The sequence below is a fragment of the Triticum dicoccoides genome, chromosome 3B, assembly GCF_002162155.2.
Source record: "Triticum dicoccoides isolate Atlit2015 ecotype Zavitan chromosome 3B, WEW_v2.0, whole genome shotgun sequence".
Taxonomy (NCBI): Eukaryota; Viridiplantae; Streptophyta; class Magnoliopsida; order Poales; family Poaceae; genus Triticum; species Triticum dicoccoides.
In genome coordinates, this window is record NC_041385.1 from 523,473,353 (window position 1) to 523,483,675 (window position 10,323).

Sequence of the window (10,323 nt, forward strand, 5' to 3'; positions counted from 1 at the left end):
GGGGGGGCGCCCCCTTTCTCCTGGGCTCCTCGAGGATCTTCTGACTTGATCTCCAAGCCTCTAGGATGATATTCTTCCAAAAAATCACGATGCCGAAGGTTTCATTCCGTTTGGACTCCGTTTGATATTCCTTTTCTTCGAAATACTGAAACAGGCAATAAAACAGCAATATGGGCTGGGCCTCCAGTTAATAGGTTAGTCCCAAAAGTAATATAAAAGTGTATATTAAAGCCCATAATCATTCAAAACAGGTAATATAATAGCATGGAACAATCAAAAATTATAGATACGTTGGAGACGTTTCAAGCATCCCCAAGCTTAATTCCTGCTCGTCCTCGAGTAGGTAAATGATAAAAACAGAATTTTTGATGTGGAATGCTACCTAGCATGATTCTCAATGTAATTTTCTTTAATGTGGCATGAATTGTTAGATCCAAATGATTCAATATAAAAGCTTACAAAACATAAAAATAATAATGCTTCAAAGCATACTAACAAATAATCATGTCCTATCAAAATAGCATAGCCAAAGAAAGCTTATCCCTACAAAATCATATAGTTAGGCCATGCTTCATTTTCATTACACAAAATACTCCCATCATGTACAACCCCGATGACGAGCCGAGCAATTGTTTCATACTTTTTAACACGCTTCAGCTTTTTCAACTCTTACGCAATACATGAGCACAAGCCATGGACATAGCACTATGGTGGTGAATGGTGGTGGTTGTAAGGACAAAAAGTGGGAGAAGATAGTCTCACATCAACTAGGTGTATCAACGGGCTATGGAGATGCCCATCAATAGATATCAATGTGAGTGAGTAGGGATTGTCATGCAACGGATGCACTAGAGCTATAAATATATGAAATCTCAACAAAAGAGACTAAGTGGGTGTGCATCCAACTTGCTTGCTCACGAATACCTAGGGCACTTTGAGGAAGCCCATCATTAGAATATACAAGCCAAGTTCCATAATGAAAAATTCCCACTAGTATATGAAAGTGACAACATATGAGTCTCTCTATCATGAAGATCATGGTGCTACTTTGAAGCACAAGTGTGAAAAATAGGTAGTAGCATTATCCCTTCTCTCTTTTTCTCTCATTTTTTTTCTTTTTCTTCTTTCTTTTTCTTTCTTTTTTTCCTTTTTTTTCTTTTCTCTTTTTGGTGGGCTTCTTTGGCCTCTTTTATTTTTATAAAGTTCGAAGTCTCATCCTGACTTGTGGGGGAATCATAGTCTTCATCATTCTCTCCTCACTGGGATAATGCTCTAATAATGAAGATCATCACACTTATATGGATTTACAACTCAAGAATTACAACTCAAAGCTAGAACAAGATATGCCTCTATATGAATGCCTCCGACGGTGTACCGGGATATGCAATGAATCAAGAGCGACATGTATGAAAATTATGAAGGTGGCCTTGCCACAAATACGATGTCAACTACATGATCATGAAAAAAGCAATATGACAATGATGATGCGTGTCATAATAATGGAACGGTGGAAAGTTGCATGGCAATATATCTCGAAAAGGCTATGGAAATGCCATAATAGGTAGGTATGGTGGCTGTTTTGAGGAAGGTAAATAATGGGTTCAATACCGGCGGAAGTTGCGCGGTAATAAGAGAGGCTAGCAAAGTGGAAGGATGAGTGTGCGTATATCCGTGGACTCACATTAGTCATAAAGAACTCATATACTTATTGCAAAAGTCTACTTAGCCCTTGAAGCAAAGTACTACTATGCATGCCCCAAGAGGGATAGATTGGTAGGAAAAGACCATCGCTCGTCCCTGACTACCACTCACAAGGAAGACAATCAAAAGAGCGCCTCATGCAACAGATTTGTCACACAACTTTTACCATACGTGCATGCTATGGGACTTGCCAACTTCAACAAAAGTATTTCTCAGTTTCATAATTACCCACTAGCATGACTCTAACATTACTACCTTTATATCTCAAAACAATTATCAAGCAACATATTGATCATAGCATCCAATTCACTTCCTATGATAGTTTCCATTCAAATTACCATGCTGTTTAAGACTCTCAAAATAATATAAGTGAAGAATGAGAGTTCACTAATTTCTACAAAATAAAACCACCACCGTGCTCTAAAAAGGTATAAGTGAAGTACTAGAGCAAACGACAAACTACTCCGAAAGATATAAGTGAAGATCAATGAGTAGCTAAATGATTATGCAACTATGCGAAGACTCTCTCTCAATAAAGAATTTCAGATCTTGGTATTTTATTCAAGCAGCAAGAAAAATAAAATAAAATTACATTGCAAGGATAGCACAACTCATGTCAAGAAGCAAAAACTTAGGCTCAACCGATACTAACCGATAGTTGTTGAAGAAGAAAGGTGGGATGCCTACCGGGGCATCCCCAAGCTTAGATGCTTGAGACTTCTTGAAATATTATCTTGGGGTGCCTTGGTAATCCCCAATCTTGAACTTTTATGTCTCCTTAATTCCTATCATATCATGGTTTCTCTTCTTTTCAAAAGCTTCATCCACACCAAACTCAACAAGAACTCGTGAGATAGGTTAGTATAAACCAATGCAAAACCATATCATCTTCTACTGTAACAAATCACTAACATTATTATTCAACATTGAATACTAAATGTTTTGCATATTTAATACTCCTATCCTCAAATAGAATAATTAAACAAGCAAACAGATGCAAACATGCAAACATAACAGCAATCTGCCAAAACAGTACAGTCTGTAAAGAATGCAAGAGTGAAAATACTTCCCTGACTCCAAAAATTATGAACTAAAATTCCCACTGTAATAAATTTATCAGAGCTTAATATGCAAATAGATTCAACATTATACTATTCTCTGACTTTTCTAGGGAATTTTTGCAACAGCGGTAAACTTTCTGTTTTCAAACAGCAACATGTATACTAGCAAAATAAGCATGGCAAAGGCTATCCTTGACATTTTTATTGAAAATAAAGATGCAAAACATTATTATAACTAACATCAAGCAAAAAATAGAAAAATAAAATGACGCTCCAAGCAAAACACATATCATGTGGCGAATAAAAATATATCTCCAAGTAAAGTTACCGATGAACGAAGACGAAAGAGGGGATGCCATCCGGGGCATCCCCAAGCTTAGTTGCCTGGTTGTCCTTGAATAGTACCTTGGGGTGCCTTAGGCATCCCCAAGCTTAGGCTCTTTCCACTCCTTATTCCATAGTCCATCGAATCTTTACCCCAAAACCTGAAAACTTCAACCACACAAAACTCGAAACAAAACTCGTAAGCTCCGTTAGTATAAGAAAATAAAACCACTTTAAGGTACTGTAATGAACTCATTCTTTGTTCATATTGGTGTAATACCTACTGTATTCTAACTTCTCTATTGTTCATACCACTTAATACTAGCCATAGATGCATCAAAATAAGAGAACAACACAATGAAAACAGAATCTGTCAAAAACAGAACAATCTGTAGTAATCTGTATCAAACGTATACCTCTAGAACCCCAGAAATTATGAAATAAATTTCTGGACCTGAGGAATTTGTCTACTAATCATCTTAAAAAATAAATAGCCTAAAATCACTCTCCAATAAAAAATGGCAGCTAACCTCGTGAGCGCTAAAGTTTCTGTTTCCTACAGCAAGATCACATAAACTTCACCCAAGTCTTCCCAAAGGTTCTACTTGGCACTTTATTGAAACAAGAGCTATAAAACATGATTAATACAGTAGCATAATCATGTGGACACACAAAAACAGTAAGGATAAATATTGGGTTGTCTCCCAATAAGCGCTTTTCTTTAATGCCTTTTTAGCTAGGCATGATGATGGCAATGATGCTCACATAAAAGATAAGAATTGAAACATAAAGGAAGCATCATGAAGCATATGACTAGCACATTTAAGTCTAACCCACTTCCTATGCACAGGGATTTTGTGAGCAAACAACTTATGGGAACAATAATCAACTAGCATAGGAAGGTAAAATAAGCATAACTTCAACATTTTAAGCACATAGAGAGGAAACTTGACATTATTGCAACTCCTACAAGCATATGTTCCTCCCTCATAATAATTTTCAGTAGCATCATGAATGAATTAAACAATATAACCAGCACCTAAAGCATTCTTTTCATGATCTACTAGCATAGAAATTTTATTACTCTCCACATAAGCAAATTTATTCTCATGAATAGTAGTGGGAGCATCATAAAAGATTTGAACACTAAAAATTGTTTCCACATTAAAAGAGTAATGTTCAGAAAAAGGGTAATCATAATCATGACAAGTTTTGTAAATATAATCATCACTACTTTTTACACCATAAGTTTCATCACAATAATCATCATAAGTAACAACTTCGTTCTCATCATAATCGATTGAAACCTCTCCCAAGATAGTAGAATCATCACTAAATAAAGTTGACACTCTTCCAAATCCACTTTCATATTCATCACAATAAGATTCAATATCCTCCAAAATAGTGGGATCAATACTACCTAAAGTTGACACTCTTCCAAACCCACCTTCATCAAACATAGATTCCCCAAGCTTGTGATTTTGCATAACATTAGCATCATGGATATTCAAGGAATTCATACTAACAACATTGCAATCATGCTCATCACACAAAGATCTAGTACCAAACATTTTAATGCATTCTTATTCTAGCACTTGAGCACAATTTTTCTTTCCATCAAACTCACGAAAGATATTAAAAAGACAAAGCGTATGAGACAAACTTAACTTCATTTTTTTGTAGTTTTCTTTTATAAACTAAACTAGTGATAAAACAAGAAACAAAAAGATTCGATTGCAAGATCTAAAGATATACCTTCAAGCACTCACCTCCCCGGCAATGGCGCCAGAAAAGAGCTTGATGTCTACTACACAACCTTCTTCTTGTAGACGTTGTTGGGCCTGCAAGTGCACAGGTTTGTAGGACAGTAGCAAATTTCCCTCAAGTGGATGACCTAAGGTTTATCAATCCGTAGGAGGCGTAGGATGAAGATGTGCTCTCTCAAAAAACCCTGCAACCAAATAACAAATAGTCTCTTGTGTCCCCAACACACCCAATACAATGGTAAATTGTATAGGTGCACTAGTTCGGCGAAGAGATGGTGATACAAGTGCAATATGGATGGTACATAAAGGTATTTGTAATCTGAAAATATAAAAACAGCAAGGTAACTAATGATAAAAGTGAGCGTAAACGGTATTGCAATGGTAGGAAACAAGGCCTAGGGTTCATACTTTCACTAGTGCAAGTTCTCTCAACAATAATAACATAGATAGATCATATAACAATCCCTCAACATGCAACAAAGAGTCACTCCAAAGCCACTAATAGCGGAGAACAAACGAAGAGATTATGGTAGGGTACGAAACCACCTCAAAGTTATTCTTTCGAATCGATCTATTAAAGAGTTCGTACTAGAATAACACCCTAAGACACAAATAAACCAAAACCCTAATGTCACTAGATACTCCATTGTCACCTCAAGTATCCGTGGGCATGATTATACGATATGCATCACACAATCTAAGATTCATCTATTCAACCAACATAAAGTACTTCAAAGAGTGTCCCAAAGTTTCTACCGGAGAGTCAAGAATGTGTGCCAACCCCTATGCATAGGTTCATGGGCGGAACCCGCAAGTTGGTCACCAAAACATACATCAAGAGGCACATGATATCCCATTGTCACCACAGATAAGCACGGCAAGACATACATCAAGTGTTCTCATAAAAGACTCAATCCGATAAGATAACTTCAAAGGGAAAACTCAATTCATCACAAGAGAGTAGAGGGGGGAGAAACATCATAAGATCCTGCTATAATAGAAAAGCTTGGGATACATCAAGATCGTGCCATAGAGGGAACACGAGAGAGAACACGAGAGAGAGAGAGAGAGAGATCAAACACATAGCTACTGGTACATACCCTCAGCCTCGAGGGTGAACTACTCCCTCCTCATCATGGAGAGCGCCGGGATGATGAAGATGGCCACCGGTGAAGGATCCCCCCTCCGGCAGGGTGCCGGAACAGGCACCCGAGAGGTTTTTGGTGGCTACAAAGGCTTGCAGCGGCGGAACTCCCGATCTATCTTCTCCGTGGATGTTTTTAGGGTACGTGGGACTATATAGGCGAACGAAGTCGGTCGGGGGGGTGCTCGAGGGGCCCACGAGACAGGGGGGCACGCCCAGTAGGGGGGGGGGCGCCCCCTTTCTCCTGGGCTCCTCGAGGATCTTCTGACTTGATCTCCAAGCCTCTAGGATGATATTCTTCCAAAAAATCACGATGCCGAAGGTTTCATTCCGTTTGGACTCCGTTTGATATTCCTTTTCTTCGAAATACTGAAACAGGCAATAAAACAGCAATATGGGCTGGGCCTCCAGTTAATAGGTTAGTCCCAAAAGTAATATAAAAGTGTATATTAAAGCCCATAATCATTCAAAACAGGTAATATAATAGCATGGAACAATAAAAAATTATAGATACGTTGGAGACGTATCAAGCATCCCCAAGCTTAATTCCTGCTCGTCCTCGAGTAGGTAAATGATAAAAACAGAATTTTTGATGTGGAATGCTACCTAGCATGATTCTCAATGTAATTTTCTTTAATGTGGCATGAATTGTTAGATCCAAATGATTCAATATAAAAGCTTACAAAACATAAAAATAATAATGCTTCAAAGCATACTAACAAATAATCATGTCCTATCAAAATAGCATAGCCAAAGAAAGCTTATCCCTACAAAATCATATAGTTAGGCCATGCTTCATTTTCATTACACAAAATACTCCCATCATGTACAACCCCGATGACGAGCCGAGCAATTGTTTCATACTTTTTAACACGCTTCAGCTTTTTCAACTCTTACGCAATACATGAGCACAAGCCATGGACATAGCACTATGGTGGTGAATGGTGGTGGTTGTAAGGACAAAAAGTGGGAGAAGATAGTCTCACATGAACTAGGCGTATCAATGGGCTATGGAGATGCCCATCAATAGATATCAATGTGAGTGAGTAGGGATTGCCATGCAACGGATGCACTAGAGCTATAAATATATGAAATCTCAACAAAAGAGACTAAGTGGGTGTGCAACCCTGCAACCAAATAACAAAGAGTCTCTTGTGTCCCCAACACACCCAATACAATGGTAAATTGTATAGGTGCACTAGTTCGGCGAAGAGATGGTGATACAAGTGCAATATGGATGGTAGATAAAGGTATTTGTAATCTAAAAATATAAAAACAGCAAGGTAACTAATGATAAAAGTGAGCGTAAACGCTATTGCAATGGTAGGAAACAAGGCCTAAGGTTCATACTTTCACTAGTGCAAGTTCTCTCAACAATAATAACATAGATAGATCATATAACAATCCCTCAACTCGCAACAAAGAGTCACTCCAAAGCCACTAATAGCGGAGAACAAACGAAGAGATTATGGTAGGGTACAAAACCACCTCAAAGTTATTCTTTCGGATCGATCTATTAAAGAGTTCGTACTAGAATAACACCTTAAGACACAAATCAACCAAAACCCTAATGCCACCTAGATACTCCATTGTCACCTCAAGTATCCGTGGGCATGATATACGATATGCATCACACAATCTCAGATTCATCTATTCAACCAACACAAAGTACTTCAAAAAGTGTCCCAAAGTTTCTACCGGAGAGTCAAGAACGTGTGCCAACCCTTATGCATAGGTTCATGGGCGGAACCCGCAAGTTGGTCACCAAAACATACATCAAGAGGCACATGATATCCCATTGTCACCACAGATAAGCACGGCAAGACATACATCAAGTGTTCTCATAAAATACTCAATCCGATAAGATAACTTCAAAGGGAAAACTCAATTCATCACAAGAGAGTAGAGGGGGGAGAAACATCATATGATCCAACTACAATAGCAAAGCTCGGGATACATCAAGATCGTGCCATAGAGGGAACACGAGAGAGAACACGAGAGAGAGAGATCAAACACATAGCTACTGGTACATACCCTCAGCCTCGAGGGTGAACTACTCCCTCCTCGTCATGGAGAGCGCCGGGATGATGAAGATGGCCACCGGTGAAGGATCCCCCTCCCGGCAGGGTGCCAGAACGGGCTCCCGAGAGGTTTTTGGTGGCTACAGAGGCTTGCGGCGGTGGAACTCCCGATCTATCTTCTCCGTGGGTGTTTTTAGGGTACGTGGGACTATATAGGCAAAAGAAGTCGGTCGGGGGGTGCTCAAGGGGCCCACGAGACAGGGGGGGCGCGCGCAGTAGGGGGGCGCCCCCTATCGCCTGGGCGCCTCGAGGATCTTCTGACTTGATCTCCAAGCCTCCAGGATGATATTCTTCCAAAAATCACGATGCCGAAGGTTTCATTCCGTTTGGACTCCGTTTGATATTCCTTTTCTTCGAAATACTGAAACAGGCAATAAAACAGCAATATGGGTTGGGCCTCCGGTTAATAGGTTAGTCCCAAAAGTAATATAAAAGTGTATAATAAATCCATAATCATTCAAAACAGGTAATATAATAGCATGGAACAATCAGAAATTATAGATACGTTGGAGACGTATCATATTGCTTGTTGCAGTCCGAGTGAACAACTATGAAAGGTTTGTGGTGTTTGACATCATACTCACGCAACCACATCCTGAATTCTAGCATGTGCTCGAACATCAAACCTTTCCTTATGTACGACATCGAAATCTCGTCGGGTGTACTACTTGGGAACTGTCTAGCCTCAATTGTCTTGCTCATGCCACCATCGACTATAGCCTTATCTGCAAGGCTAACATCACAAAACAAGGGAACTTTGTGATCCCTACCGGTGATTTTTGTGTACCACTCAGCTTCTTTCTCAGTCAAGCCATCTTCGCCCAACTCATCCATCGAGCCTTCATCATCCGAGTCATCCACACAAGCACGCTGATAGATAATGTTAGGATCCATGTCCTTACGCCTTACTTCAGCCTCTATGTCACCAACAATGTTGTGATGCCTCTCATACTCTTCGTCGGAGTCATGACCATCATCATTGATAGGTGCACTACATCCGAACTCATATTGCGGAGACTCATTGGCTTCCACTTCAACTTTATGCTCAACAATAGGCGACACACTACTAATCGGTCTCACATCATCTACTAAGGTTTGGTTCAACTCAACATGAAAGAGAGGAGCCTTGACCACCTTAGTTGCAAAGACTTCGAGTGACTTGACTTCCGAGGATGCAACAACCTCCTTATATGCAACCCAATGCAAATATTTGATAGACATTGTCTTCATTCGACACTTGTGTGCCGACCCAACATCATATCTTCCTACTAATTCAACTTGGTCACTTGCATCCACCCACTTTAATCTTATCGTGTTTCTTCCACAACCTCTTCATAACTAGGAGTCTCAAGAAATATCAACACTTCCTCATACTTGTCAACAATATCCACATTCATGAATGCCTCTTTGTCAACGTAATGAATATTCACAATCTTGTCCATCTAAAAAAGGGGAACATAAGTATAAGAAATGTACAATGTGAAATATACCACATTGCTAACAAAACCACCAACCCTAACCCTAAATCTTAACATTAGGCATAACCCCAACCCTAAATCTTAACATTAGGCATAACCCAAACAATAAGGTATGCCCACCAACATCACAATGCAACACTATTGGAACAACAATACTCAAGAACATAACATTATAGATCCATGTTCAAAACTAGGGTTAGGAACCACAAGAACAAAACAATCCAAATGGACAAATTCAACCAATAAAAAATTGTGTGATGAAGGAGGTTACCTCAACGAACGGAAATGACACCGGGATCCACCGATCAACCCAAACGATTTGCAAGGATTTAAGGCGGGCTAAGTGAGGGACACAAAGGAAAAAAAAGGCAAGAGCTCGGGATAGGCCAATGGGGGAGAAAAAGTGTGTGGTGAGTGGTGGGTGAAAGCCCCATGACCACCTAAAATATCTCCACCAGAAACGCCATAGATGTTGGCGTTTGCAGAAACGCTAGCTGCCTCGGCGTTTCCGGCCCGCCACGTCAGCAAGCAACGCGTTCTCGGCCTGGCAGTGGGCCAGGGAAGAAACGTCACCTAGGTCAGCATTTTAGTGTTGATCAGAAACGCCGCGGGCTCTGGCATTTCTTAAAGGTTCAAATCGTGAAATACTTTCATGTCGGGTTCAGTTTGCGACAAAAAACGCTAACAAGGTCAGAACAGTGATTTCAGCCGAACCTTCCGCCACCGCCGGAGCGGTTAGGGATAGAAGGGAAGCCGGCGGATTGGTCA